The 21,538-nt window shown below is 35.5% G+C and overlaps 1 protein-coding gene across 3 annotated transcripts in view; it reads left to right on the forward strand.

Annotated features, from left to right (window-relative positions):
- Nucleotides 1-21,538, forward strand: part of stet (rhomboid serine protease stem cell tumor) — a 555,200-nt gene that overhangs the window by 457,847 nt on the left and 75,815 nt on the right. The window lies entirely within an intron of this gene.

Here is a 21,538-nt window from a genome sequence, read left to right on the forward strand (position 1 = left end):
GCAGCAGGTAAGGAATTTTACATTAATTTTATTGTAAATAGAAGAACCTGATGCAACATTTTTATGGCGCCCGAACAGGGACGCCAGGTTTTTTTGAAAAGTTCTAATAAAGTGAATTCAAAAGCTGAATATTAAAATTGAAGATTTTAATACTTGTTCTTGAAGTATTCAGCAGAAGAATAATTTTGTTTTCTAAGTAAGAGTTAAATATTTGTTTTTCATGAGACGTATATTTTTTGTGTAAGTGTTTGAATCTAAGAAAGATAATGGCTGAAGTAGATAAATTAAAAAAGAAAAGAAGTATCTTAAGAACTGCCGTTACAAAACTATTTAAGAAAATCGAAAGTGAATTAAATAAATCTGAATGTAGTATTAATGAGCTCGAAGAATTGTTAGAACAGCTTAATGCTAAAACCGAAACGCTATCTAATGCCGATGTGGAAGTTGAACCAATTCTGAGTGTAGATGAATTCGAAAATGAATTCGAAATTACAGAACAATATCGCGAGAAGATAACGTTATGGAAATTCAGGCTTAAGAAACGGATTAAGGAACTTAATCATGACTTAAATGCACCGAACACACAGCAAAATATAAAAGATACACCTAATGTTAAATTACCAAAACTTTCGATTCCCGTATTTTATGGGAACAGTAGTCAATGGCTTACTTTTTGGAATAGTTTTGAGTCCTCAATACATAATAACGAATCATTGAACAAAGTAGACAAATTTAATTACCTGAAAGCATATTTAGGAGGAACAGCTGCTAGCTGCGTTCAAGGATTTCCGTTATCGCCAAAACATTATGATTCAGCAATTCAAATCTTACACGACCGTTTTGGAAGGAGAGACACTCTTATTAATGCGCACATGAATAATTTGCTGAATATTGAATCATTAAAAAATGCGAATGACATAAAAACATTTCGTAACCTGTATGATAAAGTACAAACACAGATTAGATGTCTCGAAGCGTTAGATGTTGTATCGGAATCTTACAGCGCTTTGCTGTGTCCGATGATTTTGAAGTTATTGCCTTCAGAATTAATGCTTGAATTTCATAGAACACAAAATGTTGGCACAGATTATAACATAAAAGATTTAATGTCATTTTTACACGCAGAACTTTCATCCCGCGAACGCACAAGGTCAACGGTTTCGCAACAGCAAAAAGTATCCGATCGGCGACAGTCTTCTTTCCCCCCTGCAACGAAAAGCGCATATGGTTTCTCAAATAGACATAATAAACCAAAGATTCCGACCGCTACAGATTTGTTTACAAAATCTGAATGCAGGGAGGAAGATATGAACTGCGTATTCTGTAATCAATTCCACAAGATTCATGACTGTAGTTTCGTTTCCGGCTTATCATTACAAGAAAAAAGGGACATTTTAAAAAGAAAATGTGCTTGCTATAAATGCCTAAAATTACACCATTTGGCTCAAAACTGCAGAACAAAAATAACTTGTTCTATTTGTAAAAAACAACATGCAACTATTATGTGTAATAAACAAAATCCTTCTGTCGAAGTTTCGGAAATTAAAAAAGACAAACAGATAGAAAATAAAGTACTTTCAAATCAAGCAGGATGTTCAGAAGTATATTTGCAAACTTTAGTTGTTCGCATATATGGAAGAGGGAATAACCAATTTGTTCGAGCGATAATTGACACCGGAAGTCAAAACTCATACATAAGCAGGTATGCAGCAGAAAGGTTACAATTAAGAAGCTTAGGTGAACAAAGTGTAACCCACGGACTTTTCGGTGGCATAGAAGTTTCGGAAAAACATAAACGTTATAGAATAAAATTGGGTAGCGTAGATAAACGGTATAATTGCGAAATCAATGTATTGGATGAAAGAAAAATATGTTCTTCGGTCCCTAAAATCAAAAATATACACTGGATTAGGGAACTTAGAAGAAGAGGAATTTACGTCAGTGATGTTTTTGAAAATTGCAGATTATTTCAGGAGAACCCCCAAGAGATTCATTTGTTGTTAGGGGCAGATGTTGCTGCAAATTTATTTACAGGTAAAATCGAAGTTCTTCCTTGGGGAAGATTAGTTGCTGTAAGTACAAGACTTGGGTGGACAGTCATGGGGAAAGCGAACACTGACAATTATGAAATAGAAAATTCCTTTTCCACGCTTTCGTTATCTTTACATATTTCTGATGCCACTCTGTCAGAACTGTGGAGGCTTGATGTTATCGGAATAACAGATCCAGTTACAAAGAAGGCTAGAGAGGAAAGGGATTTGCAATCAAAATTGCAATTCGAAAATTCTGTATCTCTAAACGAAGAGGGGCGTTATGAAGTCGCACTTCCATGGGCGGAGAATCATGTACCACTTTCCACCCACAAGGATTTAGCTTTGAAACGTCTACAATCTACCACCCAGAAACTTTTATCTCAAAATTTATTTTCTTCATACAATGCAGTTTTTAATGACTGGTGTAACTTAGGAGTGATCGAAGAAGTTAAAGAAAATATTGCGGTTGACTATGGACATTATTTACCGCATAGAACGGTGATCAAAGAAAATAGCTCAACACCAATTCGACCGGTGTTTGATGCGTCTGCGAGGAAACAATCGTCTCCTTCTCTAAATCAGTGTTTGGAGTGTGGACCAAATTTGATAGAACTAATTCCATCTCTTTTGTTGAGATTTCGGGAAGGCAAGTTTGCTGCTATAGCAGACATTGAAAAGGCTTTCTTACAGATCAGTGTAAGGCCTCAAGATAGAGACTGGCTTCGGTTTTCTGGTGGAATGATGTGGAAGAAAGGAAAACGAAAATATTTCGTCATACTAGGGTAGTATTTGGGGTTAAGAGTAGTCCTTTCCTTTTGGCAGCTGTTATAGAATTCCATCTACAAAAGTACATGAAAAATTCTTCATATGATACGGAGATAATAGCTAAACTCTTGCGTAGCTTCTACGTAGATAACGTTGTTGCCAGTTTTGACAAAGAATCCGAGATGATTCAGTTCATCGAAAAATCTCGAGAAATAATGAATGAAGGAAAGTTTAATCTTCGAGGTTGGTTACATAATGGAGATAACCTGAAACAGGAAACTATTTCACCCGTATTGGGTCTGTTATGGAACTGTCAGAAAGATAATTTAACTTTGAATCTGAATTGGCTAGAAGATTTTGAAATGGGTATAATAACGAAGAGAACAATTCTCGCTGTAACACACAAAATATTTGATTCTATTGGTATTGTGAGTCCTGTTCTCTTGTATCCTAAAGTATTGTTGCAGAACCTGTGGAAAACAGGAATTTGTTGGGATACTGAAGTCGACGAGAGTACAAAACAAAATTTTGTGAATTGGTATAAAAGCCTTTTTCTCTTAAAAGAAATATCCCTCCTACGTTGGATACATTCCAGCAAGGACAATAGGAAGTTCTGCAGCATTCACACATTCTGTGATGCCAGTAGTAATGCGTATGCTGCTGCAGTTTTCTTGAGAACTGTGACGAATTCTGGAGTTGAAGTTCATCTGTTGGCATCGAAGTCTAGAGTAGCTCCCGTAAAATCTATTACGATCCCTCGTCTGGAATTGATAGCTGCCACGATAGGTGCCAGACTATGCTCTTCTGTTTTAAATGGTTTGCAATGGCAAAATATGGAAACGCATTTTTGGACGGATTCTACAACAGTTTTGACATGGATTCAAAGGGAAGAGATTGTCTGGGCTGTCTTTGTGGAAAACAGAGTCAGGCAGATTAGGAAACTGACGGATCCAAAAACGTGGAAACATATTGCTGGAACAAAAAATCCAGCTGACCTCCCATCAAGAGGTTGCACCGCTAAACAACTTTTAGTAGTTAGATGGTGGGAGGGCCCCGACTGGCTGAAGAAAAATCAGGAAAAATGGCCTAGACAAAGGGAAATACCGGATATGGAAATAGTAAATTCAGAAAAAAGGAAATCAGTCATTTCTGCACTAAATACGCAAAGGGTAGAACATTTTTTTGAGAAATATTCATCTTACCATAAAATGTTAAGAATAACTGCTTGGATATGCAGATTTATCAACAACTGCAGAAGACCAGATTCTAAACAATCAGGAGAACTCACGGTCCCTGAAATAGAAACTGTAGAAGAAGAAAATTTTCTCTGTCCAATTGTATTGCCCTCAAATCATGACTTAGTTCATAGGTTAATTTTAGATTACCATTTGCGACTATCCCACGCTGGTGTGCAATTCGTACTAGCCAATATTCGACAGAAATTCTGGGTCCTGAGAGGAAGAAAAACAGTACGTAAAGTTCTTATGAAGTGTGTTCGCTGTAGAAGATATAGCGCAAAGAATATAGAGACTGTTCCAGCACCTCTTCCTGAAGATCGAGTTCGAGATGCTCTGGTGTTTGAAGTGACCGGAGTCGATGTAGCCGGTCCTCTTTATTTACGAAAAGGAAAAAAGGCATGGATCTTGCTCTTTACTTGCGCGGTCTATCGCGGGATACATCTTGAGCTGATAGAAAGTTTATCAACAAATGCGTTCATCTTAGGATTAAGGAGATTTATTGCCAGAAGAGGTCGTCCAGGTATTATTTACAGCGACAATGGCACTAATTTCGTTGGAACTGAAAATCTTTTAAGATCGATAGATTGGAAAGAAATAGAATGTAATTCAACTAGTATGAGAATACAGTGGAAGTTTAATCCCCCAACTGCTTCATGGTGGGGCGGTTGGTGGGAGAGGTTGGTACAAACAGTCAAGAAGATGTTGAGAAATGTTCTCGGAAAGTCCTGTGTCTCTTACGAGGAAATGTTGACTATACTTTGTGATATCAAATCAGTGATTAACTCAAGACCCCTTACGTACCTTTCAGAAGATCCAAATGATCTTACGGCGCTAACTCCTTCAATGTTTCTACAAGATGTGCACGACGTCGAAGTACCAGACTTAGACTACCTGGATACCATCAATCTGACAAAAAGATACAAGTTCTTGCAGAACTTAAGAGAACATTTTCGCAAAAGATTTCGTGATGAATATTTAGCTATCCTAGTGCAAAAACCATGTAAACGATCTACTCGGACTATCAACAAAAATGACTTGGTGTTTGTCGGCAGCGACAACAAGAAGAGAATAGATTGGCCAATAGGTCGTGTTGTAGAACTATATCCTGGGAAAGACAACGAAGTATGTGTTGTCAAAGTGAAAACTGCAACGGGTGAACTCCTAAGACCTGTGAAACGTATTTATCCTCTCGAACTTGATAGACCTAACTTGTTTAGTGACTTCACCATGAACAGAAAAAACTCTGCCGATAAGTGTGACAGTGATATGAACTATCAAACTAGATATGGACGTAAAACTGTAAACCCTGTTACATATTTTTAAATTGCTATACTAATTTTTGTTTCTTTTCAGTATTTTAGAAATTTAATTGTCCTAACAGTAGTCAATTGGAACATGTTATCTGGATATGGTATGAATGTAATGCAGAAAATGTTTAGATGTGTAATCCTTCTTTGTAAGTATTAATTTTAGAGCATTAGTTACTTTTCATATTTGTGAAAGTTGTACTTGAATTTTTGTTTGATTATTGATAAATTTTGTTTTGATTTTCCCATTTTATCGAGGTAAAATCAAAAGGTGGGAGGATGTCACATTCTTGCCACTAGGTGGCGGGCATCTCTTCCTTTACTTTTGCTGTAATTAAGTTCCGAGAAGCAGTCGAGATTGGAACCGCTCTGAGGAGCGTAAAGACTCAGAACTAAAAATGTACTGTTTTAAAATAATTATCACCTACCTTGTAAATAGTGTATATTAGCTTTTTATTCCAATAAATAATTAAAAGACAAGATGGCCTGCTAATTGTAATAGAAACTCTTACTGGAAAACGTGATTATTAGAAGCCTGGCGTCGAGAACACTGAAGATGCAGCAGGTAAGGAATTTTACATTAATTTTATTGTAAATAGAAGAACCTGATGCAACAGCAATAGTTTGAAAACTGGCTACGCAAGTTGTAGGTAAACAAAAGTTATTTTGTTAGATTCTTTCGTTCGTTTTATTTGTGAGTCTCCGAAGCATGATCATTTTTAGAGATTTTATTTTGCCAGGACAGGATTTTATATATGGACGAAAAATATGCAGTGCATATGTTTATGTTAAGTAAAGTTGCATATGTTAAGTAAAGTTAATAATTTTTTTCTTACATCTCTTTTCAGGTATTAAACGAAAATAAGGTCATGCAATATAACAAATATTTTAAACAAATAATTAAACTTACTTGCGTCAGTATGCTTGGGATATACAAGTAGAGTGATCTACAGTATTGCACCCTTCTCTAATACAGCAATCCTTTATTTGAAATTTTCTGCATTAAAATCAGCAATTCGCTGTTAGCTGTATGTGAAAAAAATTTTCAAGCGTGTAATATTATTAATTTCATATATTTATGGCATTAAAATAACAATATAAGTTAATTTTAGCTCAACAGAAGTTTGGTTATGTATTTTGCAAATTGATTCCTCAACAAAAAAAAAAAAAATCTTTGTCTAATTTTAGTTCAATTATAAGGTATTTCTCCCGCCTCCTTAGTATGCCTTCGAGATGTAACGGGCAGCACACTGTGCGCGTTTTCTAGAGGTCCGAGGTTCGATTCCCGGCGAGGGCATTGCTCATTTCGCATGAGTCCTGCTTCCAAAAGGCCCACCAGCGGCCGAGCGGTAAAGTCGCTGAACACCGGTAGTTCGGTCCGAGGTTCGAATCCCGCGAACGGGCTGGCTGCATGGGCGTTTTCGTGGTTTTCCCCATGTGTAACGTGTATACGAGCCAGTTTCCCTTTTAAAGTCCTCCACGAAGGCATCCCTCCCTTTAGGCAGATAGCCCTCGAGGCTTTGCCATAATCACACACACCTGCTTCCAACTCTACAGTGGAGCCCGAACTAAAAGAGGTAGTAGATGATGATTCTCCACCACCAGGATTTGGCGATTGGGTCCCCTAATTCCAACTAGCCCTTTAAAAGGGAGAGTATATAAAGTACTTCTTCCGCCTTCGTGGTGTAATGGTCAGCACACTCGGCGCGTGTTCGTGAGGTCCGTGTTTCGAGTTCCGGCAAGGGCACTGTTCATTTTCCACAACTCCTGCTTTCAAAAAATACCTAATGTATAATACAATAAAAATAAAATACAATAAAAATAAAATAAATAATACAATAAAAATACAATAAAAATAAAATCGAGATTGTGAGCTTAATTTTACTTGTCTAGGGAAATAAAAGAACACTTTTATTGTTTAATGCAATCAAAACAATTTTTTGTTTCTCGGAATTTTTTTAAAATTCTTAGCTGTACATTTAAAAACGTTGTTATCTTTATAGCAGCAATTCTGTAGAATCTTCAGTAAGAGATTTAGTCTCTTTTATAGTACAAGAGAAAACAAAATACAAATGTTTCGTATTTAGGACGAATTCATATTTAGTATTTGTATATAATCTTTCGTACTTAATATATGATCCTTTCTGTTATATCTATGTAAACCCTGCTCTGACTAAGCATAATTCTGAATAATATTAAATATTATTCACTTTTGGGAAAAGCATACAAGGTACCAGAAGTGGACGCAGCCTGATCCATCTGACAAAACAAGTCGGTCTCATGATCATAACAGCTCACGCCAATTCAACAAAGGAAAACAAGTGAAATATAAAATAACTAGCATACAAGGTATTTTCTGCAGCATAGTAAAAGCATGCAAGGTATTTTTTCCCTCCTTTCTGCATGCCTTCGAGATGTAACGGTAGCACACTCGCCGCGTTTTCGAGAGGTCCAGGTTCGAGTCCCGGCTGCGTAATGGCAGACCGCACATTGAGTTGAACAGTGTTAAGCGAATGTCGCATACTGCGCATGCCCAGAAAACAATTTGGCGTAATTACTATGTTGGCGAGATTTGAAAAGAAGATAAATACGGTATATGGTAGATGTACCGCCATCTGATTGTAAACAAATCTGGCGTTTAAATTTTCGTAGAGTATAATGTAAATGTAAATTAATTACTGTGTTAAAATACTGTTTTTTGCTGTACTGCTCAAACAACTAGAAAGCTGTAATTATCGCGAAATAATGTGAAGCAGTGTTTGCATTCAAAATGTAAAATATAATACTTATGAAATTCTGCACATTCCTTTGGAACTGTACAAATTTTCGTTCAGAAAAAGACTGAAATTTAGGATATATTAGTTGAAAATTTATTCATTATACTTTTAAGCAATAAAAACAATTCGGGATTTACCATACGTTCCATTCGTACATACATAAAGAAACACTGAGGAATATAACAAGTGCTTGCCAATAACACTGAAGAAATTTTACAACTCTTTAATGCTAGTTATTAAATTCTTTGAAATGAGAAAATAAAAACGCGAATATACGCTAACAAACTAAGCGAGATACTCCAGTTTACAATTACTGAATTATAACATGTAAACAAATTACATTTAAATAACGAATTATTACGAACGTATGTTAACAAATATTAAATGCATTGTTATTGACAAATTAAAATGAAACATATATTAGAAAAATAAGCAAGTGCAATCGGCATGGACGTTAAAATAACTAATAAGCAAAGTTCCACAACACTACAGTTTTTAAACATAACTCGAACACACTCGACAGCCATGGAGATCACGAATAAGCTAACGTAGGGTTGCTTAGTCGCCAATATTTCTTCCCGCGCCAAAGGTACACCATCAAGCATGCGCAATAAGCGAAATTCGCTTAACACTGTTCAACTCAATGTGCGGTCTGCCATTACGCGTCCCGGCTAGGGCATCGCTCATTTTTCACGTATTTCCTACTTCAAAATATCCTAAAGATTCTACAAGCATTGAAAATTTGCAACTTTTTAGTATTCAGTCAATCCCAATTTACCCTTACCTTAAACTAGTTAGGCAAATTTTTGCATTTAAAAGTTTTCTGTTATTAAGAGAGGGGAGGGGAACAAATGTCGATTTAACAACTGATACAATAAATACTACTATTAAATTTTGACTGGCCGTCGATGTAATTACCAGCATTGTGTAAAATCCGTGGCCAGTTAACTGGAGGCGTAGTATATCCATAACTGTTGCTTGAAGAATCTTTGGAACAGCTCGGTAACGAATCCAAGAAGTGGTTCCTTCATCTTAAGAATCAAATCACAGTTGTAGACTTTACTTGTGTAATTCTCAGTTACTGTAGAAAGTGAAGAATCTTAAGAACTGATAAGCGAATAATCGCTTAAGTTCGGTGACAAGAAACAACAAGATAGAAGGGTAACTAACCCTTTATTATTCCAATAAGATTTAGCAAAACTCCGCCTGGGAGTGTACAAACAAAGCCGACACTTGGGCTTGAACTTAAAAGACTAAGAATTAAATTAAAACTAAAATTAACTAAAGAAATGTAGCCGAAGCTATGAAGATTCAAATCGAGTTGGCCCCTTAACTTATTTGACTACGAAGCTTAGCAAGGGCCTGAGTACGGCCGAGCGTAATAACAGCTTTGAGAGAGAGAGAGTAGCCAAAAAAAGCAGACGCGCGTAAATCAGAAACTCTGATTCTCTCTTCCTCTGTAAGTAACTTCGTGGTTTAAATACCGCTCCTCCTCAATAAGTATTCAGCAAGATTCCAAAACTACGTTCTGGCTGGAAGTAGAATTAAGTTGAAGTTAAGAATTTGACAGGAAAGGAACTTTAACTTAAAATTTAACTGTTAATAAAATTAACATAATCCTTCCACAGTAACCCGAAATGTAAGTACAATAACTGTAATAGATTTCAGAACATTTCTCAATCCCATCGCAGACAAATCCGCCACAGATTTTGCTACATACACTCGAGCATTGTCCAACCAAACAATGGAAGGATTCAACTGAAAAATCTCTGCGTCTTTCACAATAAAGTCTTCAAGCTCGACTTAAAAAATATACATTAATAGTATGTGGAATATCTGTCCTTAAAACGGGATCCACGAGTGGCCAAATGTGGTTAAGACCGCAGAAATCTGGTAATTCAGCCCGGTTCAAAAGCCCGCGATCGATCTGATGACGAGCGAAGTTTCATAGTTGTTCCCATGTGGGACATGAATTTCCAGTTTCTCTTAGAAAGTCCACGACAAAGGCATCTCTCCTCGTAGTAAGCCACACCGATCACAATCCTACACGAGAATTTCATATTACTAGAGCTGTGATGAACTTTCAGTTATAGCGGTGACACGTAGTGATGTCACTGTTCCGATTCAAGTTTCAGTTTTGCCTCGTACGATTTTGCCCGTGCCTGAGCCAACCTAATGAAGTGGCTTAAAAAATACCTAAATTTGCTCTCATAGCACTTCACGTGGGTGCGATCAGAATGTTATCGAAGCCATTTTCGCATTCCTATTCACAATATTCATCTTTCAAAAACGTCACGTCTACACAGTTTCAGACAGCCAATTCACGCGAAACCCAATTCCTCACACCACATAAATAGAAGAACGTGGTGAGGCGCTAGATCATTCGGATACAAAACCTCCGTGGAACCTGATTTGTTAAGTTTTCTAGCTGTAAAACATTTCAAATACGTTTTTCAGATGAAACATGAATACAATTTAGACAGAGTTCACTTCACAGGTACAGGTAGAAGCTAGTCCAGCACCTCCGTAGTACCACAGGTAATTGAGGTATTGCTGAACCTAGCTAACCTTTAAACTTTCCACCCCAATTTTGAGGGAGAACACCCCGAGGGGTGGTCCGAGGTTCTTCCGCCCCTCTTTTTTTTATCATCAACCACTTGAGAGGACCTTTCTGAGATAACTGAGTTCTGGTATTAATAGTGTACACAAATCTAGTAAGTGAAGAATAACGAAATTTGAAACAGAATGAGCTAACGCAGGCGCGTGAAGAAAGATAATTCACAGTTCAAATCACAAATATTAGTGTTCATAATAAATATATATACATTTTACAAAGTTTAATACAAATTCAGATTAAGGCAAGTAGGACCTAATCAAACAACAAGTACTCAGTAATAGAAGAGACATAACATATTGCATGAGATAAAAATTAGAAGTCCCATCAAGTGCAGTTTATATGGTATTTCTCCCGCCCTCTTGGTGTAGTGGCCAGCATGCTCGACGCGTATTCGAGAGGTCCGTGGTTCGAGTCCCGGCGGGGGCATTTCTCATTTTTTCATCTATCCTACTTTCAAAAAAGTCTCTACAACTTTAAGAGCAATAAATGCAGATCTTAATATTTTAAACTTCTACTTTTTAAATAATATATCTGATTGATATAATTTAAATTTGTTTAATTTATGATGTATCCAGTGGGTAACTTTTATAAATATTTATAGCATCATTATGATTAATAAAAGATATTTCTGACTTTATGTATGGTAGGCAGACCATAGTATATCTTCGTGTTTTATGTAATTTTATCTGGTTTTATGTAAATGTTAACATGATTTTGTATGTTACTAAGGTTAGGAGTTTTAAGATACAGACAGCTGTGTAATTTGATAAAGACAGTTTTAAACAAGATGAAATTGGAGATTCTGGAGATTTTTCGCTCCAGAATCTCCAAGTTCATCTTGTTTAAAATTTTTTTTAAAAATTAGTCTTGTTAACTTAATTGATGTTCATTTTTTCCAATGTATAATCATCTGGTGTTAAAATTCTATCACGGACTTTTGTTTAGAAACTTCAAGCTTTATCTTCTAACATTTTAAAAGCTTTTTCTTTTTTTCTTCTTCACCCCCTTTTTTTTAGCTCAAAGGCGCAATTTACCCAGAAGGGCTATTAATTTCGCTTTTGCATTTTCGGTTGATCCACTATAAACGGCGAGTAATTTTTTAAATTGTTGCTACTAAATATTAGAGCCCTGTATTATATTTAAAGAAATTAAATAATGAAGAATCTGCATAAATGTATGTATGTTTCTCGCATTGTGATAAAATAACGGTACCTAGAGCCATTAAGTTTTGAATACCTACGTCTCCACCCAAATATGGGCATCTGGAAGCCCAAATTCGGAATTTGTTTTATTATCTATTTCATATTTTGTCTCAGTGATTTCAAACGACCAGTGGTAACACTGAAAGAAAACAAAGAAACATTTTGATCTCCAGCGCGCGAGACTGTGTATCGAAAATTCTAAAGATATGCTCTGTTAAATATTTTGTGATAGTGCTGTTGAATTTTATGGTTTAAGTGCGAAGAACTTGATATTTAATAAATAAAGGTAACACACAAAACGTTAAAAAAACGTCCCTTTGGCCGTAATATAAAATCTATTTTTTTTTTTTTTTTTTTCTAAGCCAAAAGAGCGATAACGCTGAAGGGCTATTCGTCTCAGAACAGCATTTTGCGGCGTTTCACTATAAACGGCGAATCACTTTTTAAACTGTTGCCACCAAATATCATCGCCCTGTATTATATTTAAGAAAACTAAATAATGAAAAATCTCCATGAATGTTTTTCGCATTGGGCAAAAACGACGGTACCTAGAACCATCAAATTTTGAATAACGTAGTCCTCCACTCGCATATGAACATTCGGAAGCCCGAATTTTGAATTTTTTTATTGTGTATTTCATATTTTGTAAAACTTTAACGAATTTCTGATTATCAAATTCAATGATTTCAAAACGAACAATGGCAACACTCTATACTGGAAAAAAAATGTTTTTATCTCTAGCGTGCGAGACTGTCGATCGGAAACTCTAAAGATATGCTGTTTTGAAATATTTTCTTGTGTATTTCAAATTTTGTAAATTTCAGATTTTATTTTATTTTAACTTTTTTTTTGGGGGGGTGGTAGATTTTTTGTCCCCCTTAAAATTTTTATTAAGTTCTAAGTTAATTTTTTTTTTTTCTTGTTTTGTTTTGTTAGAAGCTTAATTTTTATATTTAGAAGCTCCTACAATTCACTTTTGTTGAGTACGAGTTGAACTTAACCTTCGTAAAAATAAATATCCATTTATATTTTTACTGTGTATATCCATTCAATTTGACGAGTATTAGGCAATAACCAATGGATGAGAAAGCGCTTTCCGAAGAATAAACTTATCGAGCTGCCGGAGATTGAGACATTAAAGCACAACGTTTCTTTGAAAGTAGCTGTTTACACCTCACTTCGTCGGATATAGAAAAGTAACTGAGCTTCAATTTCTCGAGGGCAACCCCTCACAAAGCCGAGAGAACGTTTAGCATAGGTGGTCTTGCTCGACTACCTGAGGTTGTAGCATCCCACACACGACGGTAATGCGCACTGCCATCCAGAAGAGAAAAGCGCTATTTTCGGTTCTATCTGCTACGCAGGGATAAAGAAAATTTAAGTTTACTTTTTCGTATTGTTGTCTTTTGACAGCATCTTAAGCATTATCATGGTTTTCCAGTAATGGATAGTGCTTGCTCGTATGGAATTAAATAAAAAAACGTGGTTTTGTTTTGACACAGTGGGGAATTCTGTAATCTATTTGTGAACTGATAACATTAAATAAATAGAAATTTATTGATGTAATTATTAGTCCAAAGGGATTTGAGTCCCGAAGGACTATTACTTTCGTTTTGGCATTTTGCGTCGGACTCCAATAAATGTCGGTTCACTTTTCAAACTGTTGCCACAAAATGTTAGAGTCCTGCATTATATTTGAAGAAATTAAATAATGAAAAATCTGCATAAATGTATGTATATTTCTCGCATTGTGATAAAACAACGGTATCTAGAGCCATCCAATTTTGAATGACGTAATCCTACTGCGAATATGGGCATCTGAAATCCCAAATTTGAAATTTGGAATTTGTTTTATTATCGATTTCATATTTTGTAAAACTTTAACGAATTTTTGAGAAACAAACTCAACGATTTAAAAGCGAGCAATGGCAACACTCTATAGGAGGAAAAAACCTTTTTATCTCCAGCGCGTCGAACTGTGTATCGGAAATTCTAAAGATATGCTCATTTTAAAATTATTTTGCGACACTGCTATTGAACTAAATTTTATGGTTTAAGTGCAAAGAGCATGATATTTAATAAATAAAGGTAACACACAAAACGTTAAAAAAACGCCCCTTTGGACGTAATTTAAAATCTGAAACATTTCAGATTTTATTTTTTTTATGTATATAATTTTGGAACTCTCCCTCCCCTGGAAATTTTAAATGTATAAAGTTATATTGCCGTGCCCTTCTCTCTCTCTCTCTTTTTTTAAACTTTTGCTAGTTAAACTGGAACTTTACAGTCACCATCAATCTCATTAATTGCAGTGGATCGCTTCTGAATCTTAGCTTATGTTTTGGATTCGCGTTCTTAATTTTGAAAGGTGAATAACTTCTTTCTCTTTTCCATTTATTAATTTGTAAGGTATTTATTTAAATTAGCCAGTTTTTTTATGTTACGCATCTCTACTGTAATTTCTCTCTTTCCATTTTCCTGCCGGAATGCAAATTTTAGTTCGCTCGTATTTAGATGAGGCAGAAAAAGATAGTATTTAACGGGAGGTTCTTGATTGTTTAATCAGAGCGTGTTTCACCTGCTGAGGGCCACGTTACTAGTTGATATTCTACGTTGGCAGTCTGTATTCGACGTTGCTTTATTCTTTGCCATTAGCGCTTGTCGTGCCGGTGCAGGTTTGATCCAACTTCCGCACTAATTATTTCTGCGAAGCCTTTGGCTAATTTACGACTTAGATTTAGCGCACCTGTTTAACCTTTTCTTAGCACACCTGTGTAACGCAGAACACCGTGCATTTTCGAGTATATTTTGATTATGAAATAAATTATTTGCTGAAATTTCAAAGCGACATCGTTGTTTTGATGCTTTTAGAGGTATTTTTCCATATGTAATTTTTTTTTTCCAGAATTACGATTTTATATTTGCGCTGTACAGAAAACATAGTTTATTAAATTAAAGATGATAATTGTTTAAATTCATGTATCTTAATTAAATTTTCGCGATCCTTACTTTTTCGCCTTACGATTCCATCGCGACCCACAGAAACGCTATCCTACTGACTGCGGATTATTAATATTTTGGTGTATATCTACATATGGAATGTGGTAATACTCGTAACGTTGTGCCACTAAGGTCCCATTCTTCTTGCCATTCGGTTATTACTTTTAATTTTAGGTTTTTCTTGAGGAGTGATGGGAACCATAAGATCGGTAGGAAAATTGAAATGTATTTGGCGCGATTTGGCGATGTTTTGTTGCTGCGACTGTGTCTTTACCGATAGAGATGTCAGCGGATGGAAATTAGACGGCGCGCGTTTTTCTACGCCAAAACCCATGATTACAAAGCCGGTCTTTGTGCCTTACCGACACACTTCTTTGTTTACACGGCGGTACCGGCACCTACGCACTGATTGGTTACGGGTGTGTGCGTGTCTTTCTCTTTGGGGGTCCGGAACAATGAAAAATCATTTTGCCGGAAACCTCCTTCTTTGGTGGAATGAGTAAAAAATTATTAAATCTTTTAGCTGGGATACATAACAACCTATGTTAGAAATCTGTTTTATTGATTATGTTTGTAAAATAATAATAGTAATCAACTGCTTTTGAAAAATTCTCAGTTATATAAATTTTAATCAAAATAAAAAATTTAATTGATTTTTCAAATAATGAATGATATTTTTTATTATTAATTTAAACAATTAACGCCTCTTTGAGATATTAATTAAGCTAACATAAAAGAATAATGACAATTAAAAGTCCTGTAGTTTTCTTTGGCAATAGTTTTAAATTTCGTTTATCAGTAGATGTCTCTTTCTTAAAGTTGCGCCCACCAGCGGCCGAGCGGTAAAGTCGCTGAACACTGGTAGTTCTGTCCGAGGTTCGAATCCCGCGAACAGGCTGGCTGCCTGGGTGTTTTCGTGGTTTTCCCCATGTGTAACGTATATACGAGCCAGTTTCCTTAGAAAGTCCTCCACGAAGGCATCCCTCCTCGAGGCAGATAGCCCTCGTGTGCTTTGCCATAATTAAATACACCAACATCTTCTTAAAGTTGCAAAACGTTTCTCAACTTATTAACCTCATGACACACACATACATACATATAATTGCTTTTAAAGAAAGGAGGAATAAAGGAGAGTCCTAGGAGAAAATAATGTATTAATACATTATTTATTTTATATATAACAACACATGTTGTATATAATTATAATATATAATTACACAATAAATGAAAAGCTACTTTAAAACTTTTAGCTACAAATTGTCGCCCGACCCATACTTTGAGAACCACTAACTTGATATCATTCGTAGGATGTTCCAGCATTTTCATTTGACCATTCTGTTATTCCTACACATTATTTAATGGTTAAACATGTTTGGATACTCTGGAAGGTGTTTTTGATTAATTTCTGCTTCTTCCATTCAATTTCCAAGAAAAATAACTGATTTTTTAAGCTGAATTTTTGCTTCTTTTTTGAAAATCAGAATCGTTGTTCCTTTCTTTTGCATGTTTCTTACTGTAACACATTCCCTTGAATCCCGGTTGGACGATTACTGTACACTTGGCAAATATTTATTGTTTCTGGATTTCTGCCATGCTAAGCGAACGTTGCACTTGTACTAATATTAGGCATTTGTCCGTTTCACGTTGGCTGCTTGTAAAAGATGGCACAGGACGAAAGTTGGTCCGATGGCTGTTAACTGGCAATAATCAAATACGATGATGCAGTCTAGGAACTCTTTTGTACTTGCTTAATTGGGGACGCAATTAAACTCCGTTGCTAATTATAAGCATTATCTACGCCTGCGATAATGTCAATGACATGCCCAGTGTGAAGTCTATATAGAATCAATCGTGTGTATGCCTGTCACGATACTGTGCAAATAACTGATATGCATTAATCCTCTTACTCGTTATTATATCATTAACTAAAACTTCATCTTGTCAAACTTATGTCGGGTCGATTGTATGCCGTATCGAAGCTATGTCGTATCGATTTTATGCATCGTTGATCCTGTAAATGTAAACCTTAGGATCGACAGCTTCTTTGCCAGCAGGCGGTCGGTGCAGCAGCTCAAAAATAGGTTTCAGTTTTATACCGGTTTCGATTCCACGGGGATGTCGATTCTGTGCGTTAACCTAAAAACTTACATTTAATCAAATCTTGATATTTTGATAATTTTCCTTGATATTTTTTTTTTCTTTCATTGTCCCGGTAGTTATACAGAGTGTTCTCTAAGTCATGCTATTTTATATTTGAATCGATGTGTCGGCATGTCAGTCCTGTGTCGATCCTATACCGTGTCAGTTTTATGCCGGTATTTGATCCTTTCGTGGTATGAATCCCCATACCGGCGTCGATTCTACACAATACTAGTCTTACTCCATATATGCGTATACTGTCTGTAACGAATCTGTGTAGGTCAGCGGTTCTCAACCTGTGGTACGCATACCCCTGGAGTACGAAATCGCATAATCATTGGTACGCGAAAAAAGTATCAGCAATGGCTTAAAAGAGCAAAGCGTTATAATCATATCTGATAAAAATCAAAATAGTTAGAAAATTTAACTTTGACGTTGATTGGGGGATCGGTTTGACTAATTGCGATGGGAATGGTATTCAATGCAATTCAGAAATGTGTTTAAAGGCAATGTATTGAATGCAATTTAGTTAGTAATAGTTTATGGTAATAGTTAGCAGTTGTTTATGGTTATTAGTAATAGTGTTATGGTATTAAAATAAAAGCATTCTAAGATACATTACGAGAATACTGAAATTGGGTTAATGGGTTGTAGATTCTTAAGGGAGAAGTTAGGGGTACTCTATAATTACAGTATATCTCCACGAAGGAAGGAATCTGTGTCATTAATAGGTGCGCGAAAGAAGAAAGGATTGGAAACTGCCTAGTCTAGGTGATAAATATGCATCATTATCAAAATCTCGTTTGCATCGTGTCGATCATATACTTCGACCGAATGCCATTGCCGATTCTGTGCCGTGTCGATCAAATTAATTGTCGAATAATTTTTCTATTTCTTTTATCGTAAATATCGAAAAATAATCTTCCAATCTGAAGTTGTACGAAATTTCGGACTTAATATGCGGAATTTTGATTTTTTCCCCCTAATCAGTCTATTTATTTTAACCATCGTGCGATTATTTTAACAAATTTTTAAATCAAAGATTTAATCTGTCGTTTTCTTTATAATTCTGCGATCTCAAATGATGATGAGATCAGATTTAAAAAATTACTTGAACGTATTCTTAACTACTGCGGATTGATCGAAAGTTCTAGAACAGGGTTCCTCAACCCGGGAGTGGAGTCCCCCCCCTAGGAGGGACTTTTATAATTTCATGGGGGTATACGGTCAAACTTTTATTTGGCTGTTCAGTATTCAGTTTTAATTTATGATTATTAGAAAACTACTTTTATTCAAGTTTTGATATTTATCAATATTTTCTGCAGTTTCTGTTATTTAATTAATAAAACACGTTAAAAATAAACCAAATAAATGCATATGCATTTTTCAAGTTTTAAAAAGGAGGGGGATGAACTTCTAACAATGGTCAAAAGGATGCATGAGGCAAAAAATGTTGAGAAATGTTGATATAGAAAGAAATCTGTCATTACTTACTTCTTAGTTACTCTAATTTGAAAAAAAAAAAAAATATATATTTTGCCGTACGAGAGAAATGCGTTACTATTTTTCCCTTCTTTAGACTAAAAAATATATATGTGTGCTATGTTTTCTAAACTTACACGAATTTATTTAAGGGTATTAAAAGTTTAAAAAAAAAAAAAAAAAAAAAAACTATCGCTCACACCATTCTTAATACATTTGATGAAAAATCATATAAACACAAAAAATAAGCCTATTATATATTAAGAGATTTGTCACGAAACAATAGAAATGATTGCGATTAGAATGATTATATTTACTTAATTTACACTTTTGTCTAACAGTTTTTAATTTTAAGTCCGTTATTTTTAACAACTTTTAAGATTTTCTTGCTTTTATAAGACAAGAAATGCTTGCTTGTCTTATAAAAGCAAGAAAATTGTGAAAGTTGAAACAAATTACTGTGTTTACGTGCTTATGAGAAATATATATATAGGGAAAGCATATATGTATTAAATTAAAAAAATATGTTATTAATTCGTATCGTTGTTTACAATAAAAACGTATATGAACATGTAGAGTTCTTCTAGTACTTAAAGCACTATCCTTCAAACCGTACTAGAAAAGGACAGTATAATCCGCGTTCATGATAAAACGATATCTAACTAGTGGTAAAAGTAATGTTTTCTGTACTGTAGTCAGGCTGACTCAATATATTAGCTTTTTTGAAACAAACCTTTTTGAATCAATGTATTAGCTTTTTTGATTTTAGTTTCTTAAACCCTTTTAGATGACATACGGGTCAGAAGCAATCCCCGTGAAAAGTTTTCATTCGCATAGTGTGTCTGTGTCCTACTACAAATCAAATCAAGTAACTGCACATGCGCATATTCATGAATCTATCCTAAAACGTCGACTGACGCATTTTACAATATCAATCTCCTCAATGTGTTAGAAGCGTAGTAGTTATCCCAAAGTTTTAAAGTTTACGGATAAAAATCACTCTGCAGTGATAGTTCTCCTTTTAGAGCACAAGTAAATACCCCCTTAGCCCCCCCCCCCAAAAAAAAAAGAGAGAGAAAAAGAAACCTGAAAAGATTCCGATTTTTATGGTTACCAGTTGCCTAAAAAAGCTCTTTTAAAGTTTAATACGATTTTAAAGTTAACTCATTTAGAGTTTAATATGGTTTCTTAGTAGAGATTATCATTAGAGATGACTCTGGTGAAATTATAAAACATTTTATAGAATACTAGATAAATATACATTTAGATTAACGCGGGAACGTTATATATCTTCTGTATATTTGAATAGTGAAAAAAATATGTAAACTAATTCTATAACAATGTTTAATGTGTTTAATAAGATACATCGCATATTACGTGAATGCATTTTCATGTAAATCCATCAAATTAAAAAGTTAAAAAAATAATAATAATATTAAGAACTGTATTTATTATTTTTAAATAGCTTAGCTTTTTTAACCAGTAAGCAACATATTAAATCTGAAAGATAAAAACTTACATTTTGCCTAATAGCAGTAGATTCGATTGAGAAGTGAAACCCGCAAAATCGTGTTTCCAGGGTATAGCTATTTTGGGGGGAGGGAGGAAACGCCTTTAAAAAGGGGTGAGACTTAACTCATAAACAACTGAATAGCATAGTAGGGAGAGAAAATCTATTTATCTGTTTTTTTTTTGGTAATATAATAACTCTAGTCATGGAGAATGCCTCTCTGAGATGACCTCCTCTGAAAGTCACCTGTTATTTTAACACATACATAAAACTCGACATTGAACGTCTTTCTAATAATCTCTGTAGAAGAGCAGAAGACTAAAATCCTCTTAAACCGTGACTGGTCGTCTTAGAGAATATTTTTATTTTAATTACCGGATGAAAAGCAGACACATAGTGAATGCATGCAGATTGTTCTAAATTAGGTTGCTTATCTGATCATGATCTGATTGCTGATTAGAATCTTTCTGGAACAGGTTCTTCCCAGCTTGCCTGACGATCAACCAAATGTTGATGTTCCACCAAATGCGAGGCGCAACATGTGGTTCCAACATGATGTGTTGGAATGCCTGCTCGTTTTGGACTAGATGTTCGTAGCTATTTGAACAGATCATTCCTACATTGATGGATTGAGCGTGGTGGACCGGTTTCCTGGCCTCCACCCTCGCCGGATGTATCAAGGCTTGATTTCTTCTTGTGGGGTGTTGGTGTATTTAATTATGGCAAAGCACACTGGGGCTATCTGCCTAAGGGGAGGGATGCCTTCGTGGAGGACTTTCTAAGGGAAACTGGCTCGTATACACGTTACACAATGGGAAAACCACGAAAACACCCATGCAGCCAGCCCGTTCGCGGGATTCGAACCTCGGACCGAACTACCAGTGTTCATCGACTTTGCCGCTCGGCCGCTGGTGGGCCTCTTCTTGTAGGAAGCCATCAAAAGTGTCGTGTATCACGATCCTGTTGTGTTTGAAATGGATCTCGCGGCAAGACTCGCCTGCGCAGCTGCTATAATCAAAGAAACTTCTGGTGTGTTTGAACACGTCCGGCAATCAATGGTCCGTCGGTGTCGGGCATGTTTGACGTCTTATGGGGCAAACTTCGAGCATCTGTTGTAACATTCAAGCTACCGTACACCAGTTGTATTCATGTCCAATAAATGTTTCAAATTAATCACTCTTTTGTTTCCTTTCCCATCTTCTATTACTGCTACCACTTTGACGTTTCCGGGCATGGGTTCCTATAAAATTCTTAATCCTTACGATGTACCCTAACTCCCCCAGAAGTTTTTCGCAATATTTACGGGACACCCTATATATATTTCAAATCTAGGCTTTAAAAGTATAACATTAGACGAATTTTAAACTTCGCATCTTAGTTTTTCATATCATTATCTGGTTGCCGAAAAACATCGGTAAATTGTTGAGCATTTTTATAATTTTTAAGCAAGGATGTCGGAAAACAAACC

This window comes from Stegodyphus dumicola, chromosome 5 (assembly GCF_044657685.1).
Source record: "Stegodyphus dumicola isolate Sdum_Otavi_A_Nest chromosome 5, ASM4465768v1".
NCBI classification, from domain to species: domain Eukaryota; kingdom Metazoa; phylum Arthropoda; class Arachnida; order Araneae; family Eresidae; genus Stegodyphus; species Stegodyphus dumicola.